The sequence below is a fragment of the Lissotriton vulgaris genome, chromosome 9 (genome assembly GCF_964263255.1).
Source record: "Lissotriton vulgaris chromosome 9, aLisVul1.2, whole genome shotgun sequence".
NCBI classification, from domain to species: Eukaryota; Metazoa; Chordata; class Amphibia; order Caudata; family Salamandridae; genus Lissotriton; species Lissotriton vulgaris.
This window is the reverse complement of record NC_141697.1, coordinates 466831761-466854731: the sequence shown is the minus strand read 5'-3', so window position 1 is coordinate 466854731 and position 22971 is coordinate 466831761. Positions and strand designations below refer to the sequence as shown.

General features: G+C 45.4%; 1 pseudogene; it reads right to left on the bottom strand.

Annotated features, from left to right (window-relative positions):
* The window catches only part of LOC147690281 (claudin-7-like), a 96987-nt pseudogene that overhangs the window by 47762 nt on the left and 26254 nt on the right, over positions 1-22971 (bottom strand).

Genomic DNA, 22971 nt, shown 5'->3' with positions numbered 1-22971 from the left:
GTTCAGCTTTTTGGAAGGGTACCAAGGTAAAATCTCAAAGGCCTTTGCCAGAGTCTGAATAAGACACAGCTGACATCTTTCCCGGCCTGGTTCCACCCCACGCCAGCTCTTTAATGTTTAGTTTTATTTTCAGCCTCTTGCTCTCTGTGTTTGGTCACCTTTTTCATTTTTATATGTATCTTAATGCTCGCAAGTCCTCCCTGAAATGGAGAATGTCCTGGGCGCCATGCCCAGACCCTTTAATGTTTGCAAGCTGGCAGTTTGTGACTAAATAGACATGTTTGATGAAAGAGAACTGCAATAAGACTGAGATGTGGTGGAGGACGGCAGCAAAGACTTTGGTTCCTCCACAACCTGGTCGACCAAAATGGTAATATGTTCCACTCAATCCAATTTGTCGCAGCGCCTACGTTCAAAATGGATGCTAACCTGTCCTAGGCTGCCCAGGTGTTTTATTTCCATCCCTATCGTCAGCATACTGTTAAAATTGTTCCTCCCCTCAAAACAGTTGGCACTTGTCAGCTGTTACTGGGATTACAGGATGTAGGAGAGACCACAGGGACACCCTCTACTCAGCTCATCATGCCATCCTATGGCGCAACTCCAACACATTCAGAAACAGCAGCAGTTTACCTAATGGAGGCGAAGGAGACGATCAATATGTTCCAGTATTTTCCAGTCAAGTAAAAGAAATCCACTGGCTTCCAAATCAGCCCTTCAGAGTTATGTAAAAAATGTAAGGCCTATGCCTCTTCAAGTACCTCATGTGCATCACATCCTAATGAAGCGAGGTTTGGAAGTTTCTAGCAATGGTTCACCATCCTCCTTATAGAAAAATAAATTAAAACGCTGCTGTTCTAATAAGAAGAAGAAGAAAAAGAAGAAGAAGAATATAACTATAAAAAATATTAAGAATAAATATTTTATTGCGCTACCATAGCTTTGCGATTTTTAAACACCATAATTACCAAATTAGCAGTTGCTTTCCTTTCTCAATTTAATGGATCACAGTGTATCGACTTCACAAGAATGAAAGGCTGAGCTGGGATTGGTAAGACAAACACATGATGTAAGACACACTAAGATATCAGCATTAAGCATTCCATTCTCTCAGCCTTCTTGAGAGCTTCTTCTCTCTCTTGTGCTCATTGTTGCTCTGCTGCGTTGGTGCTATGAAATGTATATGTGTAAGTGTGACCTTCAAATAAATACTGAAACAGGTCAAGGTCAAAATGTTTATTGCATAAGTAATTAAAATCATTACAATTTCCACATGTCAATATTATAATACAAAAGTAATTGCTACTAAAAAGAAGATTAAACTCTTCCATTGTTAAATGATATAACACAATTTTAAAACAAGATTCCTCAGGTAAACTCCCACCGGCATTAAGAGGTCAGAATGTTTGGTTCATGTTAGTGCAGGGTTTACCGGTCTTAGGGATCAGGGCAGAGTTATTACACCGCTTATTTCATCATGTCCTTGTTCCACAAAACTCAAGCATTTATTCACTTCTGCCAGGAATTTTGTTCCCCGGCATGCTAAAATGATTGAACTCCCTCCTAGCCAGCAAGTTACAGCTTGCCTACAGGTACGAATTTTTAACTTGTTACAGATCTGTTTCAATAATCTTCGACGTTGTACCAAGAGAGCCGGACAAACGCACAAAAAATGGGCTAATGTTTCCGTTTTGTAGCCACAAAGTCTACAGCTCTCAGTCTGGTGTTTCCCTTTCCAAGAAGGTGCTAAGTCTTTCGAACTGTGCATACCCATCCTGTAGGCCATAAAGGCTCTTTTTGTGTGCACATTAAAATGAGAGGTTAAATATGCGAGCGGTCGTCCAGCTTTGAAGGAGTTGATTATGGTCCAACCATGTCGCCGCTTGAGCAGTAACACTTTGTCCTCTTGAAAAGATTTCGACCTTGCTGCCTTATTGGCTAGTCTACTTATTGTTGCTTTGTCCGTCACAGATTCCCAAATTCCTTCCAGCCCCAGCTCTTTCACGCAGGTTTTCAGGTATTTTCCCCAAGGACAAGGGGTTCCAGTTGCTCCTTGATTTTTTATGGCTTCCCAGTTTAACCAATCCATCGAATCCGGATCTGCAGATCTTAATTTGTGACACAGTTTTATGAAGCCGCTCATGCTCCTATATTTCTGGTTTTGCAGACCGAATTCCAGCCTTACTTGCGGTGCTGAAGCACTATTAGGGAGGTTAAAAACTGCTTTGTAAATTTTTGTTTGGAGCTCGTTTAGCAGGTCTGCTTCCTTGCCACACCAGGTGACGAGACCGTAAGATAATGATGGTAATATTTGCGCTGACATGACCTTCAGGAGGTGACTGTGATTCGGGCAATTAATTTTTACTTTTAGCAATCGGTAAGCAAAGATTAGTTTTTGTGCTTTTGCTCGAATTGCGGTTTTGTGCTCTGTTAGTTTTGCTCCCTGGGATATTGTTACTCCAAGGTATTTATACGAGCCTTGTTCGTTCACCTTTGACCCGTTAAATGACCATGTATGTATGTATGTATAGGCATTTATATAGCGCACTACTTACCCGTAGGGTCCCAAGGCGCTTCGACCGCTGCGAAACCCTTCCTGGCTTCCCTGAGAGATGGTCCCTTAATGGGTATCTCCAGGGTGAGACCAGGCATCCCCGGCGGTCTGGTGGGGCCGTTAGTGAAGATGAGGCAAGCTAATGCCCAGAGTTGCCGAGTGTGATCGCTGATCAGAGTGGGCACCGAGGCGAGAGAATTATCGAGTCCGCTGACCCTGGTCCAGAAACCTGCCGCGCCGGGAATCGAACCCTGGTCCCGGGCCGTCCTCTGCTAAACGTACTACTTTTGTTTTTTCTTTGTTTAAGTCCAATCCTTCTTGTCTTAGGTACTCTGCTAAGATCTTTAAAGCTCTTTGTAGACCCACTGGAGTTTTGCTCAGCAGGACAATGTCATCTGCATATTGCAGACAGGGAATTCGCCGGTTTGCCAATGAGGGTGCATGCACCTCATCTGTGTCCAACACTGTTGCGAGATCAGAAAGGAATAGATTAAAAAGGGTGGGCGCTAGAACACAACCTTGTTTTAGGCCCTGGAATGTTGGTATATTCCTCGTTGTATACGCTCCGTCTCCCAATTTAACCTTTGCCCATGTATCTTCGTGCAAAGCTTGATTGCCTGTATTAATTTTAAAGGCAACCCCCAAAGCTGCAATTTTTCCCATAGGCGCTCTCGATTTACTCTGTCGAATGCAGATTTGATGTCGACAAAACAGGCGTATAATTGTGCGCCCTTTACTGCTATTCTGTCCAGTAAAACTGACAGGCAAGTTAAGTTGGTGATTGTCCCCATGTCCCTCCTAAATCCCGTCTGGAACCTGGGGATTCTCTGAGATTCTTCTATCCAATCTTGCAGCTTGAGGAGGATACAAGAGGCATAGAGCTTGGCTTCCACATCCATCAATGATATTAGTCGGTAATTTGTTGGGTTACCATGGTCGCCTTGTTTAAAGATTGGGTGAATCACGTTCCCCTTCCATGATGCAGGAACCTGTGTGTCACGATAGATTTGGTTAAACAATGGTGTCAGCATTTCTGCCCAAAATTCCGGATCATGTTTAAAAATGGCATTGGCAGTCCATACGGACCTGGTGCTCCTTCAGCCTTTAGCCTAATAATGATTTTACACAGTTCCGCTCTAGTTGTCAATTCTGGGACTGTCAATTCCTCTTTCGCGCAATCCTTTATCACCGGTCCTTCCGTGCCTGGGTTGTAGATTTCCAACTGGCCATTCTCTGCTGCGTTTGTTACCTGCGTATTATTTGGAAGACCAACTGTTCTTGTGCAGTAAAGGGATTGCACATGTTGAGACCAAGTGTCGGCTCCTACTCCCGCTTCTTGAAAGAGTTTTTGTCCTTTATTTAGGTCATTGATGATGCCCCAAAATTCACGACTGTTGGGATGTTTTCCGGCACTTAACAGTCTATTCCATAACTTCTCCTCATGGGCAGATTTTGCAATGTATAAAGCCTTCCTGTAGGAACTTCTGGCTTCTGTCAGAACCCCTTTGTTTGTTGGTAACCCCAGCTTTTTATTCCACGCAAGGTGACGGACAACATTTGCTACCCTCCTTTTCTTTGTTCTCAGTTCGTTGGTAAACCAGGGCTCCTTTTTAGCGGTGGACTTACTCCGTACACCTGAAGTTGCAGGAAATTTGTGAAGAAGGTCCAGGACCAGTAGCTCCCAATTTTTTACAAGGTCCTCCTTTTTTTGCATCCCTAACTCGGATTTACGAGCCGTTGCGGCACAATGAATTCTTTCCAACATTTCTCCTCTCCAATTTTAGTTTCTTTAAGTTGAATTTAGTGGCTTGGTGAAGCAGACTTGCTAATTTCGGTGCCGAGTTTGGCGCAGTGTTTAGAGAGGGTATTTGGGGGAAATGGTCGCTTTCTGATCGTTGGACGATTTTGAAGGTCTCAATGACTGGGATTAATTCGTCACTTACTATTGTATAGTCTATTGTTGAGTGGACCCTACCACTCAGGAACGTGACGCCAGCCGGCCTGTCCCCCGTCATGTTGCTGTTTAGAACTGTCAGACCCAGAGCTTTTGGGTCAAAGGCTAACCCAATGCCTCCTTTGGGCGGTCGCTTGACTTCTTTTGCCCTCAATTTTCCATTGAGATCACAGTTAAAGTCCCCAGAGATTAAAAGAGGACATCCTTTATAGGTTTTTTGCATCGTTTTAATCAGCGACGTCAGGCACATTTGTTTACCTTGTTGTAGTTTACGGTCAGGATGGATATGAACATTAAAGATTATAATTTGCCATTTTTTGTGCCCGGCTGACGTAGATTCCGTGATTCTGATCACTTGTACCCAATTTAGTCCTACATCCAATGCTTCTGAAGACCAATCAAATTTTTGAGTGATATAAGTTGATAAACCACCCCGAGGGTGTCCAAACTTTGAGTGTCTTTCTGTAGGGATGTAGTGGGTCTTAAAGCCTGGTATTACACTTGGAGCTAGTTTCCATGTCTCCTGAATCAGGATTATGTCTTGGTTGGAAAAAAAGATTTGGGTATCATGGTCCAGCTCCATTTCGTGGAAACCATGTACATTCCATGTGCATACCGAGACTTTTGTTGAAGTGGTTTTGGCACTCTGCACTTCCACCCTCCTACGTGGAGACCGGGAAGAATTTTTCTCCGTATTAGGGACTCTTTTTACACAGGAACCTTAGGACCCAGGACCAATCTGTTGTGTCCCGACCGGGCTGCCTATTTGGGTGTTTGTGGTCTGTCAGATTTACCTCTTCAGCTACGCTTGAAACAGATAAAAGCCCAGGGCCTCATATATGAAGGTGTGTGTCATTTTTGCACCAAAGTTGTGTCACTTTTAGTGACTCAGCTGCTGCGTAAATAATGCCCCATTTTGCGCAATATTTAAGAAGTGATGCATCACTTCATAAACCCCTGCGCTACATTATACCTGCATCAGGCATAAAGTATGCTGGGTGGGCGTTTCCCTGCAAGAAAAGGTCGTAGGAGTGGCGCAGTGAAATCTAGGATGCCAATACATCAAAACCTTACGCCTGCCTCCTGGTAGCCGTAAAGGTGACGCAGGCCCTTGCCCCATGTGAAAGGAACACTGCTGGAGTTGCGTCACGCTTCTGACACAACTCCAGCAATGCATCAATTTTGCGCTGACAGATACGTGAGTAATACTGACGTATCTGTTATTCCTTGTTACATGATGCGTCATACAGTAAATATGACGCATCAATGGTGTCTCAGGAGGGCGTACTGAGAAGTGTTGCATTGCTGCTTTCCCGCAACAATGCAACACTTCTCATGAATGAGGCCCCTAGTTTGCAATCCTTGTGGACCTGAGGGTACCGCAGTCAAGATGGCGCCATTGGAATATAGAGAACAAAGGAGCAGGTTCCTGTTCAGGTCTTCGCAGAGCAAAGAAAATGGAACCAGGTTTCATAAAGTCCACTGAACATCACCTTTAGCTTTGAACTTTTTATGTTGATATGACTTGTACTGGCCTATGCAAAATGTATAGCTATTTTCAGATCATAAAAAAGTAACGTAAACATATATTCAACAGAAACATTATTAATAGTAGGATTTAAAATAAAGAAATTGTTATTTTTTAGCTTTAGAACCTGATTGACATCTCCTGTGCTTGGCATAGTTACTTTTTGAAAATGCGGTATCTTGTTGAGAAGTTTATCTAAAGTGCCATCCCATGTACGAACCTGCTTTCATCTAAAATCCACATACCAGTCTTGTCTAGGGAAATACCTCTTGCCAGTTCCTTCAAAGAAAATCCCCCGAGTTATTTTTCCTCCTCTGTCTAGTGTCTGTCTGCGTTTATACGGCACCGTAACATAAACAAACACTTGTCATTTATTTGTACTTCAGTTTCTTGCAAATCGATTGTACCATGAAGTAACTTCTTGGATTATGTTTCTTCAGATCTCAGTGTCACGAATACTTATTTTGCTTCGAGCCTTAAATAGATGTGAACTGAGATGCGTGACGTACGCCCACCAGCCCCAGCATGAAGCAGCGGGGGCCCACTTTCCAATCTTATGCAACCCTCTCCTCAACACTGTCACTCTGAGGCGGCCATTTGTTTACATAGTTAACTGTGTGGGAGGAAGGTGCTGCGCAAAAAAGGTGTTTTGCAAAACTCAAGTAGAATGTATTTATTTGTCTTCCATTTTGGTGTGGAGAGAGCCCCTGGTACAGTAGAACAAGAAGAGAGGGTTAGTTACCTCAGCCAATGATGCGGCACTAGATGAGTTGGATGCTTTGAAAGATCTGGCCCAAGAGGAATCTGCCATGTTAGGATAAGGCCAGTGCATGTGGAATGCATAGCTTAGCTGAGTTCCCGTAACTATGTCACTTCTTTTCGTCACAGAAATTGATACTTTCATTGGTAGAGGCCCTTGACAATGGGCGACCATAGTAGCATAGGGAACACCTTTTGAGCTTCAGGCAGGGCATATTTTTTTAAAGAATATGTGATTGTGCCAAACATTTGCTCAGAAGCCTGCAGCCAGCGCCATTGACTGTCAGTGTGCTATATACCAAGGCTGCATAGTCTTGATTCCACCTTATGCCTCTTTAATCCACCACCACACTCCGTCCCTTTATATCACTCTTGCAGTTGTTTGCTTTCTCCCTTTATGATGGGTTGTTCTTCTTCCTCTTCCTTCTTCCTTCTTCTTTTCCGTTTATGTGTTTTTCTCTCTCTATGTCAAAGTCTGATGAAGAAAGATAAGTGCTGCTCTTCAAAAAACTGTGGCTGTGTGCCCCGCCGGCAGCCACCGGCTCAAATGAAGCACTGGAGTCTGGTTGCAGCAACACCCAGGAGGCATTGTTGGGGTAAGATGGGAACGGTACGCAATTTGATGTACTGTAAGCAACAAACAATGGTACTCTTAGGTTTTTAGAAAAAACCTTGAGCACACTGCGGGTCTCCTCATACATGAGGCTGGAGATGCGCTTGACTCCACCACTGCGCGCAAGGCAGCAAACGGCAGGCTCGATGATGCCCTACATGTTGTCCCGTAGCACCTTCTTGTGCCTCCTGCCGCCCCCTTTGCAGAGACCTTACCTCCTTTCCAGCATTCAGACGTGGCCTTCTCTCGCTCACAACAGAACTCTTTGGTTTCACTTCACAAGATTCAACAAGATAAAATCAGATTTAAAAGTGAGTTTTTTAATCCCACTTTCAGTATTGGTAAGAATGTGTGCTTTGGAGGAACCATTTGGAATAATCATTTAGAGATCGTAAAATACAAAGTTACAGGTTTTGACACTTAAAAAGTATTTATTAATTCCCTAATAAACCAATTTACAACAGAAATTATTTAGTTAAAACCTGCTAGGATTCAAAATATGCCTTGGAGGTTATATGTCAATATCTGCAGAGGGTGCATAACTCAGTATGCCATTTTATCGGATTCTAACTTGTGATCTAAATAAGGATCTCTGCAACAAAAGCATAAACCCGCTGAGCTATGTTTATAGATTTGATTATGCATAGTATTTTGGACTGGAAGGATATACATATGTATCTGAGTTCAGCTATATAGATACACAGAAGTCTTCTTCTCTAACTGCTTCTCTCGTTTTAAGATCCACATAGGCCTGTGCCATTTTAAGCAGTCTACTGCTTTTTGCTTTGCATACATGATCTGGGACACTGTTTGCTGTAGTATATCACGTGATGTGTGTGTACACGTCATACCGTCGCACGCTTCCTGTTATGCTTGCACCAAGCCGGGCGCAGCACCGGACAAGGAACCACAACCGGCCCTGGCAAAGTGCTCGGCCGGCCCCCCACTCACCACTTGGGGGGGTTGGAGGTGCCGCTGAGCTCTTTGCCGGGGCCAGTTTTCGGCCGATTTTGGTACAGGGCCGATTCTGCCGCTAACCCTGTAACAAAACCGGCCCCCAGGGGCCCAAAACCTGCCCCCACCCGACCGGCGCACCCGTGGATTGCCCGGGGCCTGCTATGGCCAGTCCGGCCCTGGACTCAACCACTTCACAATGGTGTGCCTAGGGGGTCAACGCTCAGCACCTCCGTGAAGTCAGAGTATAGACAAACAACAAGACATTCATGCTGGGATGACCTGGCATGAAACGCTACATACAACTGAAGTATTCCTGCCTTCATGAATGGATACATCAATGAAAAAGAAGATAGCTTTTTCATCCCTTGCGATTAGGCAGCCAAACTTCCTATGAAAAACTGGGAACAACATGCTCCATCTCCCAAGACAATGACGCAGATCAATTCCATAATTGATTTGGGAGCTTCAGTTAATGTGATGTGTAGATGTCATTTTAACAAGCTGCAACCAAAGATATCCATGCAGCCCATGAAAGTGAAGACCTTTTCCTACAGAGGAACAAACCCATTCTTCTTAATGGTGCTTTAGACTGTTCTGTATCTAGGGCCGGCTCTATGGCAGTTCGATTGGTGCCACCATCAATTAAAATGTTAAGATAACTCCAGTGATTAATCGACTTCCTGGAAAGAGACGGAGGTTTGTCTAGTGGAAGTTTTGACTCATTCTAAGGTAGTGCAGAGGGTTAAAATGCCTGCCACTAAGAACGTATACATGCAGATCACAAAGTGCATACAATGTAAATAGGTCAGTGGGTTACTGCTTCTGTAAAAGAGCTCTTTTTGTTACTTGTATTTTATGTCAAAATCCTAATATAGCACATTGAGCTATTAACTGTAATCAAAGAGCTGCCTGCAAACTGCAAGGTTTATGTTAGAGGTATATGTTTTTACACACTCTTTCATTATCCTAATCTTCCCAAAAGGGACCTTTGGGTATAAAACAATTCTTATTATTAAAGAGAACTCCTAACAATGGTGTAACATTTTAAATTCCGAATTTGTGCTTTTCCAGAATATGGACTCTTAAACTATATTGCCTACCAGTATCGATGACATGTCTTTCCCTACACTAAGCCTTGTAGTCCTGTCTGATGTAACATTTCCACTACTCTGATTTACACACATTTGATTGTCTCTGTGCAAGGTGTGTGTGATGTAAAGTGCTCTGACACTTACACTGGTAAGACCGGTGCTAAAACAGAAAACAAATCTTAGAGACAGTGGTTATGGAGACTTGAGGGGCACTGTTAATGGGTACCAGTGAGGGAATCTGTGGCAGAGGTGGCCATTGGGGGGGGCACCAACAAACATTGTTGCACATGCCACCACCAGTGTTAAATCCGTCCCTGTCCATGACAGAGGTGGTGGGGGGGAGCCAACAAACATTGTCGCACAGCGCACCACCAGTGTTAAAGCTGGCCCTGCATGTATCCCACAAAAGTACCAAGTGTGCAGTACCATTCTTAGTTGCATCGAATGGAGAAGAAAAGTTGCTCTGCTTCTTCATGGCAGGAGAACTGTGCCTCATCCAGTTCATAGTAGCAATCCACACATGGCGCATAGATCCAGTACTAGCCAAATTCCAGTACCTGTTCCTAGGGCTTGAGAGGCTGTGAGACCCACCAGCATCACTCCACATCAACATTATGGTTGGACCCATAGTCCTCAGACACAGCAGGGTCTCCCTCTATCATCAGTGAACGGAGAAAGTAGATCTCCAGAAGCTTGAAGACCTCAGGGTCATAGAGAAGGGGTCCCAGCCTACTCCTTGGGTTTCCCCGATAATCATCATAGGCAAACCTTAACAACCAGTCTGCATAAGAATCTGTGTCAAGATGCGGCTCCTTAAAGAAATCAAATGAAATCAGAAGAGAACAGCACATTATGCTGACAACTTACGACCTTATTAACAACCTTAACAGAGCTCGTGATTCTCAAAGCTCAGCCTCAACTCAGGGTACCAACAGCTAGAGCTCAACAAGAAAAGTAGGTACATCAAAAGCATCTCCTCCCATGTTTTCCTTCAGAAATATCGCTACCTAACTTCAGCATCTTGTCAGAGGGCACAGTATTTGAAAATGCTATCAAAGAGGTGTTCTCTCAGCTGAAAGACTTGTTAAATGTCAGCAATGACATCCTCATCCATGCCCCTACCATCAAAACCTGTCAGCAGCTTCCCAAAGGATCACAGAGAAGGTCAAAATGGCAGTTCCTTCAACAGGGAAGAGCATTTTATGTCTACATCTTTTCAGGAGACCGGATAAAGGTGGATCCCACCAAAGTCATAGATATCAAAGACACTGAAACTCCCAAATCACCACCAGAAGTTAGGAGTTTTCTAGGACTTGCTATGTACTGTGGGAGATTCATTCCCAACCTAGCCATCCTCACCAGCCCTGTCAGAGAACTGCACAATGCATGACAACATTGATGTGGGGAAAAGATAAAGAAAATGAATTCCACAAAATCTAGTCAGCCCTCCTGCAAGACACAACCATAGTGACCCCACAAAAAAGTCAGAGCTTGTCTCCGATGCCAGTCCTATCAGGCATTGAGTAGTGCTACTGCAACACACAGATCTTGACGGGTGGAGTCCATTGCATTCACCAGCCACGGACTCACTGACAATGAGAAAAAGTATGGAGACAAGGAAAAGGAAGCCCTGTATATTAAATGGGGTTGCACGCATTTTCATCTCTACCTTCAGTCTTGACCAACCTCAAACCTTTACTTCTGCTGTTTGCTGGCACAGCACCCACCACCCTCCAAGGATAGAAGAATGGGTTTTGCAGCTTCATCGATACCAGTTCACCCATGGCTACAAGTTCGGATGCACAAACTATATCTACCAGCTCCCCAAAAAACTAGACAGCAGGGAGTACGACAGTGCCATGGGAGCAGACAAATACATGGCATGGGTAGCATTGATGAACTGTCCATGTTCTGTAAGCTTTGGAGAAATAGAAGAAACAACCAAGACAGACAATTGCCTCAGGTAAGTGTGCACAGCTTCCAACTCCAACAGGTGGAAGGACTTTGTAGGAGGTGTGCACAGCTGTTATGCCACCAGCAGCCTCAAACTGAATGTGTCACAGACAGAGATGTCCTTCTCAGGAGACATTGTATAGTTATCCCTGGAACTCTCCAACAGCAGATTTTACTACTTGTCCATGTCGGGCACCAAGGGTTGAACAAGACCAAAGCAAAACTTGTATCAAAGTGTGGTTGCCAGCAATGGATGAAAGAGATCACCAGGTGCCTGTGTTGTGAAACCAAAATCCTGCCTGAGAGGCTGGCCCAGTCATCACAGAGAGACCAACTGAAGGGCTATGGCAGGACTCTGTCATGGACTTCGGCTCCCTCACCAAATTAGGCACAACATGCTAGCGGTATCAAGCGCTTATTCCAGTTTGCCGTTGTCGACATACTCAAAACCACCAAAAGACGAAAAATAAGCTAGATCAGATCTTTGCACTGTTTTGGCTTCAAAAGGCACTACAAACTGATAATGGTCCTACTTTTCAAAGCAACCAGTTCCATGGATATGTGGCAAACCTCAATATCACTCAATTACATTGCTGTGGCCACAAGCCAACGGGGCTGTTGAGAGACTGTTGAAAACTCTCAACAAAGCCATCAGGATTTGTGTGGAACAGCAGGAGGACATTGAGAATATTCTCACAACCTTTACAGGAGCCTACAGGTGAACACCAAACAGCCCCGCCTGCTTGTCACCCTGAAACGATATGTTGGGGTGGACAGTGCTGGATGATATCCTTCATAACCCTTCATGGACCTCAGAACTTTTTGACAAACCAGACAATCAAGAAAGATGGTGCCAGAACAATAAGCGAGACAGCAACTGCTGGAGGGGAAAAAAAGTCAGACATAATGGTCGAAGACTGGGTGCTGCTGCCAACAGGCATGGTGGACGCAAGTTTTCTCTTCCATTTGAAAGAATGCCACTCCTTGTCACCTGCCGGCAAGGCACTATGATCGCCTCTGGTGAAAACAGTGTGCAGATCACTAGAAATGCATCTGTTTTCAGGTAGTGGCAAGGTGAACATCGCCGAGCAGACAAAAGTGCAAGCTTGGAAGGCAGAGAAGAAGGATGGCCAGAACTGTTGTGAACACCCCTAAAAAGGCGGTAAGTGAGGAACAAAGACAGACTATGACAGAGGTAAGAACAAGCCCTGTCTCAACTATGATAACTGAAGGTCCATCATGCACGTACCCCAAACCCTGCGGTTTCTCATACTACCTCAGATCACCATTTCAAGCCACCACGACGGTTGCAGGACTATGTCTGTCAGTGGCTGTGGGAAATAGACCTGTGTCCATTTTGGGACAATACTCAGAACTTGTTGTTGTTAATTGTTTACTGTTTGATGCAAAAGAAAACTTTGGGAGGAATGTAGGGTACCACTCCCGATTCAGGCAGAGTCTACTGATTTCAAGGCTATTCTCCCGCATCCTGATTCCTGCATGCAGAAACCTGATCGGTAGTTTCCGATTTGGATTGCCGAATCATGATCTGCTGGAAACAAGGCAGCTTGAGCTCTGAAATATGAATCCTGAGCCAGAAGGCTTTGCCTTTAATTCTTAGAAGGGGAATTAGAGGGTGTGACAGGCATCTCGACAATTACTTTTTTGGCAGTTCTACATAGCGCATACAAAAAAATAGAAGTATAGAAATCTGTTTTTTAGCACCTTGTTATTAAACTGCCAAAAATAAAAGGCTGATTGTCTCTTACTATGCATGACAATAGACCGATTCAGACAAACTGCCTCTGCTTCAATCTAAGTCAATGGGGAAAATACATTCTCCTGACAATTTTTTCTAAATATCCCATCGAGTGTGGGGTTTTAGGATTATTCATTAAAAAGAACACCTCATCTGTGCACAGATGACACTGGCCCGATTTCTCCTCCATCCTCATGTCCAGCCTGTTATTGGTGCGGTTGATCTAAAACAGGGCTCGATTGTACACCACCCTACAATGGAGGCTATGTCCTAAATTCGTTTATGATATGTACACTGAGCCAGAGCAAGTTCAATCACATTCTGCAAATGTATCCACAGTTCATCACGATCCTGCTTCATATGAGTTGGAAAGCGTTGATATTCGGGACCAATATCACTTTTAATAAGTGTTAACAAAGTGACATTTAAATGACGCTGGCTACAGATTATGGCACTATTTTGAGCTTTTGCTGAAATTTCAAAAGTTAAAAAGTGAGGTGGATTCTTTGGATAAGGTGACATAAGTTTGTGTACGTTCATTTCCATTGGGAAAAAACTGAAAATTTGGGTGGGGCAAGTCACAGAAAGAAACAATAGCAAATGTCGCACCGTCCTAGTGTACTAAATGTAGTGTAGTTATAAAAACGCAGGCATATATTTGGGAGAAGGCAATTGCCCTCGCCACATACAAGCTCAGTGGTGAACATGGTTTGCAGGTGGCGGAGTAAGTCCGGGCACACATGGGTGGGTTGCAAGGGGGGATGGGGGAACAGTAAATTAAAAAAAAAACATATCTAAGTTTCAAAATAAATCATATTTTTGGGTGACCCTTTGCCAGACCCCTTTGTGTGTGGGTAGGTGACGTAAAGAGCTCCCATATTGTCAGCGCATTCTGTCCATACTAAGCCAATACCCAAGGGTCACAGATGAGGCATATGTAGATATGAGAGTGGGAACGCAAGTACTAGGACAGGGAAGGGAACCTCAAAGTAATATATATTACTAGCAAGTATGAGAGCCATTACCACCTCAACCCCTTCCTTCGTCCCACTTCCTGCTCTACGAGGGTGTACCCAAGTCTTTGTCACAAACAGGGCCGGCTCCTCCGCTAATGCAGAGGAGCATCACCCCACTGAGCAGGTCAAAAAGGAAATAATTAAATGATAGCTCATTGTTATTATCATTTTATTTTTCCGTCCTTGCTCAGCTGGGTAGGGGCGGGCAGCTCTTCTCAAAGAGCAGGGCAGGAGTAGTTTGCCCACTCCAAGTGCGCTTGAGGCTTTGGCTGGCTGCCACACGCACGTTGCATGTTCTCCACCGAATTACATCCTGGGTGAAGAACATGCCCAGGCTCCCATTCCCTGGCTGAGCACTGAACCACAGCGCTCAGACCAATCAAAACGCTGCATTGCAGTGTTGTGATTGGTTATGGGGAGCCTGGGGCTTCCTGCTTTCTGCTTCCTGCCCTTGAGTCCTGAAAGCGGGCGAAGAGGGCCGAGAGGCGGCGGCACACAGGTAACTGTTTTTTTTTTAATTCCCTCCCCAACCCACCCACCGCGACCCCACCCCCCACTGGCCCCCACTGCTGTTAAATACCATCCACCACTGGTCACAAACCATTCCCAGGTAGGAGTCACACTAGTACACATAAATAATGCAGTACCAATCTATCACCAAACCAGACGCTGCAACAGAAACCATGAAATCATGGTATAGTACACTAGTATCGAAAAGCAGTGAAGACTCCCTACCTGGAGAAGGCCCAGTAGAACTGTTAACTTCCTAAAACTTTTCATCATGTGCGAAGAGTTGTGTCAAGCTTAGCCTTAAGCACTTCTACTGACTGCCTTCCCATTACCACACCGAAAATAAAACAAAGCTTCTTTAGCCCCCACCAGTGTCATGGGGATGCTTCACACTTCATAATGCTCATAGGCTCTGCACAGCTTCTGAACAGGATCTGAAAATCCACCTTATGCAGGGGTTTTCAGCACACTTGTGTTTCACTGTGTATTATTAGCTCTTCACCAGGAGTCCATGTGAAGGGCTCTTATATAATATGATTTAAGGTTACACTAAGTTAGTTGAAAAATCTGTTGCAGTGGAAAGCAAAAGTGGTTGTAGCAGCCCAGGGGGCTGCTGCTCTGCAACTTTCTTAAAGAAACGGCCCAGCAAAGTCCGACCACAAGGCCACCATCCGTTTGTGGAGTGGCCCTGGATTTGTCTCCAAAGAAGGAAGGGCTCCCACATGGTGGAGGACAGCGTGTGCGAATGTAGGGTAGGCAGAAGAAAAAAACAGGATCTGCAGGTGAAATTAAATGAAATGAAAAGACCATTTATATAGAGCGGTAGCTACCCTCAGGCGTCCTAGACAGGCTGCAGACATCATGCTTATTCCACGGCAGTTATGAGCTATTCGGGTTTGTTAAAAAGCCAGGTTTTTAGAAGTATGCGGAAAACGAGCAGTTTGGGCTCTGATCTGAGTTGGAGAGGGAGGGAGTTCCAAAGCTTGGCCGAGTTGTGGGAGAATGAACTGCCTCCACACCTGGCTCTCTTGAACCTAGGCATTGCGGCCAGGAATGAAGAGCCCGATCTGCGCTGTCTGGTTGGGTGATAGGCGATTATCAGAGGTTGGTTGATGGCGGCACCTGTCCCCCAGAAGGATCGGTGTGCGATGCACATTGCTTTGAATTGAATTCTTTCCCTGATTGGGACTGGGGCTTCCTGCTTTCTGCTTCCTGCCCTTGAGTCCTGGAAGCGAGTGAAGAGGACCGAGAGGTAGCGCATGTGCCCTTTATGGGCCGATGGCGGGACTTACTGTGAGGATATCGAAATAAAAACATAACCTAATACGAAAATTGGATATGGGTACCCGACCATGAAGGTGAACCCTCTTCTCATAAAGTACTTCCTGAGACGAGGAAGGTGATGAAAAGGACATGTGAATTATACCCGCTTCATGTCTTGATATATGTTGTTTGATAGTGTATAAAAAGAGGGAGAAAGTCAGGTGTTGCACTTACGAATTCTGAGGAGAACCTACTACTAAAACTCGGGCGAAAAAAAATCATGTATTGGATTTGCTTTTATCTCCGCAGATAAAGCAGACATTGTAAACGCATCTACAACACTTGCTGTGAATAACTCCTTTCTTACCATTGTATGATGTTTATACATATCCTTGAACAAAAGTGTAAATTTAACGAAACTAACTTGATTCACCTGAAATCTATCATTCATACCAGATCATTGAAAATCGTGCCACAAGGTCATTGATGTTCAGAGGGAAACGTAACACGTACCTGTTCCCACAGTCTTCTACCTTTCCCTTTCTAAATTCTATATATATCCGCAAAGAGCCGGGGAATCATTTTAGTATTTGCGCTTTAAAATAATGGACTTCAACTTCCGGACCTCCAGCCAGCTCTGCAACTGACCACTAGATGGCAGCATACATCACATTTTAGAGGTAGCGGTGGAACTACAGAATCCCAAGCAACGCATGCAGTTTTTTTTTACTGATCCAACAAAAACCATTGGCAGAAGATAGCAACTGTGATGACACAGGTTACTCCTTCCTTCACAGGGGTTATCGACGTGGAAAGGAGTCTGGTCGACGTGAAATGAAGCTTCCACGAAAGGTGAAATCCCCATGACTTCCAAGATAAAAAGTGTTATTTCACGTATAAGAAAGTAGTACCCACTCTTCCAAGTAGTAAAGGTGGTAAGTTCAATTCTGCAGAAAAGCAACCGTGTTTTCTCCCTGAAATGTTTTAGAGCCCATGTAGACCCCTCCCCTTTTAATGGTAAAAGAAAGATCATGTTTTTCCCCTCAACCCGTATGTCTGTCTGCGGAGGACAGGAGCCTTGCCAGGGCTAGCCAAGAGTTCTATATCTTCTGAAGTCATTTTTTGGGGGTTTTTTTACTAAGAGGTCTAGTGCTTAGGTACGTACTCACTTAATCAATGCGCCCAGGAAACGCCACCTGCTCACAAATATAGATCTGTGTCTTGCAAGTTCAGTGGATCAGGGACAAAACTAGCCTTTGCTTTCCACCAGATTCCTTAAAATCCCGCCCTGCCACCCCGCTGTTCTCTTGCTTGGCCTTGTGGGAATTATCCAACTATTTCTTTTTTTACCCAGGTAATAAAGGTGAAACCTTTTATGAAGGTCCTTAGTATAAGAAGACACCGGGAATGAGCACACAACGGTAGCTAGCGCCCAAATCTTTTAGGAAAAGACGAAGAGAAACAAAATATAAACGAACCCGAAATAGAATAAGTGATAGATAATACCGGTTAGAAAGACCTGTTTGTTTCTTACACTACATTAACTCTTTCACAGCCATTGCTTTTGAGCGCCACAGTGCCCCACCTTTTATAAAATGTTGCAGCGAGGTTTGCTAACACATGAGTACCTCGACTCACAACTTTGTCCCTTCCCGGTTCCAGTGTCATAAGAGGGGAATGTTGTCGAGTATCCTGTGAGCCGTAAGTGTATTGAGAATCTAGGAGGGAAAAGTACTTCAAATATTTCTTCCACCCATGAGTAGATGTTTTTTTTAAATTATTTTGTATTTTTTTAATTATGCTTTGGTACATAATACAGGTGTAGCCTGCTCAGATAAACAAACCAAAATTGAGAAGTAAAAACAAAACAGAAACTCGGGCACATCGTCCCAGTCCAGCCAAAAGATTAGATTATACAAAATATATTGTACCTTCCCAGCCACCCGATCCCACCCCCTAGTGTATCCTAGTTATATTTCAACACAGTGGCTCAGCCTGCACACTTAGACAACATATAGGCTATATATGGGGCTCAAAAGTCTCTTGGTCTGGCAGCCTGAGGAAGCTCTTTATGGTACGTTTCCAATTGAGCTTTACACTATACTAGATCTTGCAACCAATCCGAATAGGTTGGTGTGCTTCTCCCACCCCAGCATAGTGGCCCCCTGCGTTTAGCTTTTAGCAATGCTTCTGCTATTAATTTTCGGGACGGTGGAAGAAGCTCTTTGATGAGGCCTTGTAGGCAAATTGAGGGGCTACACTCTATGTCCATCTAAACCATTTCGGATAGAGTCTGTGTTACCCAAACCCCAGTATCGGAACACCGGACTACACGCCCATGCCAGATGCAGGAAGTCCACCTCGGCTGCCCCGCACCCCACACATGAGGCCGCAGTGCATAACCCAACATTTGTGAAGCTGTAGGGGGGAGTATTAGGCTTCCTGCAAATGCTTAGGGACTTATTCACAAGGACTCACCTCCGATTTATATCCTCCTTAACGCATCAAAAGTGGAGATAAAACTAACACCCCATTCACAAGCTGGTGCAAACAGCAGACATAGTCAGAATTCCAGCGATAACAGCCACAAAATCTAGCACCACGGTGGACACCACCAACTACCCCTAATAAGATGCAGAGTAGGCGTTCCTGTGCAGAAACACATGAAAAAACAACAACACCACTTTCACCACGAACTAACAGATCCGCGAAGCGAACCACAAAGAGGTGATAAGCGGCGGTATCCGCAGGTATTTAACACCTGCCTCAAGCAGTTGTAAAGGTAGACGACTACCTGCAGTAGGTAACGGAGCCCCGCACACAGCCATACCCGAAGAACAAACAATGCCGTGGAGCTACTCATCATGCAGCTTGGAGCCCCTATAGGGTCACAACACCCACCACCCCCAGGACCACCAACCCCCCTGGACCCGGACCCACCCCACCCCCGGACCACCATAGAGGCAGCGCAGAGTAAGATAGCGGACCTACAAACCTACCATAAAAAGCACCACTCTCACAGACCTAACGCCAGAGGAAGTCATTGCCCACTACAGGCTCAAAAGTGCAACCATCATCCGCATCATGACCCACCCTGTCCACAGGTTGACAGTGCCAACACAGCGGAGAACCAACATCCATCCGCAGACAAAGCTGCTGGCTGTGCTGCACCTGTTGGCCTCTGGTACCTTGCAACCAACAACTGCCAGAGTCCGAGGGGTCTCACAGCCAGCCCTATCAAAGTTCATCACACCTGTCCTGGATGCCTTCCTCAGCTTCATACACCAGTACATTCACTTCCCCAACACTGCGCAGAAACAGCCGGACACAAAGCAAGGCTTCGACACCATAGCTGGATTCCCGGCCGTGTTTGGGATAATCGACTGCACACATGTTCCACTTGTGCCCCATGCGGATACTGCACACCACTACTGCAACAGAAAGCACACGCATTCCATCAATGTGCAGGCAATAGTGGACTACCGGGGACTCTTCACCAATGTTGTCGCCAACTACCCAGGCAGTGTGCATGATTCCTTCATCTTCCGACAGTCCGTCATCAATCAGCGCTTCCAGAATAGCACAAATGGAACAGAACTGCTCGTTGGTAAGTACCAAATCAACACACCACACATCTCAAAGCCTCCAAAGCACAATGCACAACGGTGGGATGCATATGTGACCAAACCACATCCAACATGTCAAACTACACGACCACCTACCAGACACTGCCGCACCACTCCATGGTCATCCTGGGCTACACCCGCCCCCAATAAAGACATTTCATGGCACCACAGCCACACACCAGCTGAAGGTGTGGAGATGCGGAATGCAGCCATGACACATTTGAGGCACTACTCTGCCCACATGACCCTTCACCAGTCTACCGCAGGTCCAAATCCCGTGGCGGTGGGCCCGTGTTGCCCGGCGTGCATCCGGGGCCACTAGCCCTGTGCGACTCATGTCATCCCCCCTTGTAGTTCTGACATTGCATTCCTGAGTGCCTGATGACTGTTGGTGTAGTTGCCAGCATCAGCTACTCCCTGCGGGCTGGCTTACACTCACCCCACACACAGCCAGCACAGGCATCACTGGATTGGTGGACATGACATCACATCTTGCTGAACCAAGTATTGACTCTTTTCTCCCTGGACTGTCACAGGTGATCAAGGATATGCACTCTGCCCTTGGATGATGACACCCCTCGGAGATCCGGCCACACCCGCCCTGAGGCAGTACAATGCAGCCCACATACGCACCAGGGGCATAGTTGAACGCACATTTGGCATGTGGAAGTTATGTTTCAGGTGCCTTGACGGCACAGGTGGGAAGCTCCTGTACACCTCGGACATTGTGTGCAAGCTGATCATTGCATGTTGTGTGTTGCACAACACCTGTGTTCGCACTAGGGCCCCATGGATCCCAGTTCCAGAGGTACTGGCCGATGATGGTGGTGATGGGGCAGGTGGCCCACATCCTACTGCAGCAGCGGCAGGAATGGCAAATAGGAATACCATCATTGACACTTACTTCTCATGAGCACGTCACATTGTGACTGTCCATGGCAATCATGCGACAGTAGAAGATGTCCAACTGCACTGCATGTTTGGTGAAAACATATTTGCAGGTTACCGGTTGTACTTGTACATTGTCATGTTACATTTCCCTGCGGTTTCAGATGTGATTTGCCAGGTTATGCACATTTGCAGAACCAGCTGTGTCCTGTGTTCAATTGTGGAGGGGTTGCTGTTTGTACCAGGATGTTGTCAATGTCGAGGTGCACTTCTGCTTATGTGCGTATGCTGCACAGTGTGTGTGTCACTCCTACAGCTCTGATTTGTCTGCCGCTGGTCTCTTTCATGCGGTGTGCCTGTCGATTCTCTCCTTCCACGGCGCTTGGATGTTGTGTTCTACATGTTGTCCTCTGCAGTTGGCCCGGGTGCATCCGTGGTACTCTGCTGTTGATGAATTTTGTTCTGCGGCATTTCCCGTATGCTGTTCTTGTGCTTTTCCCCGCACTGTGCATGAGTATTGCTGCCCTTGTGCTGGTTGTCACTGTTATGTTATCGCGCTTTTGCCCATCGTAGGTTTTTTCATTTTGTGGGTTTATCTTTTTATCTCCGTCGAGGTGGTTGTGTTGCGGGCATTGGCCGCGGTTTCGGCAGACTATCGCATGCTACTGCCACTTTGTGAATTCCACGTTGTCACAGAGTTGTTTTCCCGTGAAAGGCTGCGATGTTTAAAGTTGCTTTATGCTACTCTTGCGGTAGTTATCACATGTTCTTGTGAATATACCCCTTAAAGTGTATTATCTTGAGTTTGCAGATTGGGGTAAGCCTGCACACAAAGCAAAGTAGAATTCCCAATCCGACCGCCCTATCGGGTCACCCAGAGCTACATCCCATCTCTCCCTGGCCTTGTCTATGGACCCACCCCTCTCACTCTGTGAGGAGCCATATAGTTTATTAATAACTTTTTTACGATCAGCACATGCAAGCAGGGATTGCAGTGAGGTCGATAGAGGTGGCTCTTGGAGAAAGCTTGGGAATAGCGCTTTCAAGGCTGCCCTCCTCAGTCTGTAGTATACAAAACACTGCAGATAAGTGCAGGGCCATCCTCCCCCGAATTCCGTGAGTATGAGAATAGAACCAGCAGGAAGAGCATCTCCCATGGTTTTAACCCCGGCATCCTGCAAAACAGTCATCGCCCCTACCTTCGTCATGACTGATAAGGATGGGTGGTGTGTTAGTGGAAGTAACGGTGCGTTCAATGGGATTTTGGAAGCTCGCGTTGCAAGTGCTTGCCACGCTGTAGTTGTGCTGTATCCAGAGCTGAGGGATCTACTATTGTTGGATGTCCGCACATGAGGTACCATTGCACTGGGGGGGATTGGGTGTGCCTCCTCATATTCAACAGCAGTGTGTGCCATGTATAGTTGGGGGTGAAACGAGTAGTGAGCAAAATGAGCCTGAGCACACAGGTAATATGAATAGAAGTCTGGAGCAGCGAACCCACCTTGGTGATAGGGACGTGTGAGGATCTACTAAACGATTCTAGGCTGTTTGCCACTGCACGCAAGTGTTGTTAAGCAGGATTGTAATGTTTTAAAAAAGGCTTGTGTTAATGGGATTGGGATGTTAGTAAAAAGGTATAAAAACTTGGGCAACACAACCATCTTTATGACTGCCAGCCTATCCACTAATATTAAGTGCAGACGGATCCATCGATCCGTGCGCTCACGCAGTTTCATTATAGCTGTGCCATAATTTTGATGTATTACCACTTCTGGGTCATGGTGCACCCATACCCCAAGGTATTTAAGGGTTTCTGTACTCTATTCCAGTGGGTATTCTAGTGCGCGTGGAGTTGTGGCTGGGGGCAATGAGAAGACTGTCGATTTTCCCCAATTTATGGTCATGAATAGATGATTGTCAAGAGGATGCCTTCAGATATCCCTGATCGCAAAGTGGCTCTCACGGGGAGTGTGAAACTGCAAATATCCTCTAAGTGCAGAATGACACAGGAGAAGAGAGAATGTTCTAAATAAAAAAATGAGACTGGGCTGAGACTGGAGTGTGGTGCGTGGCGTGAAACTCTACTTTAGCCCAAGTTCTTACCAGATCTGCAGAGTGGGTTTGGGTTGTGGAACATGAAACTTATTGCTGAAACCACCACTGGATGCAAATACTGAGCTGGAATCAGATGTTAATACATAGCATGAAATTGCCTTTTTGTTTCAGTGCAACAAATACCCTTTTTAAGCACAGCACATACCTACATGCTGAACATATCCTTTTTCAACAAATAAACAGCCTTTCACATTTCCCTTTCCACATTCCATATAGTTTAGGCAGCTGGATTTCTTCACTTTTGTGGCGTTAGCAAGTCCCTCGTTACCAAGCTAGAGTACCAGATTTCCTCTGTATCACAGATAGTTGAGTCAGTCTATTTTACCTTCACCCATTGTTCTTGAGGAACCATTCCCAATGTGATGGGGAGGCCAAATTCTGATAA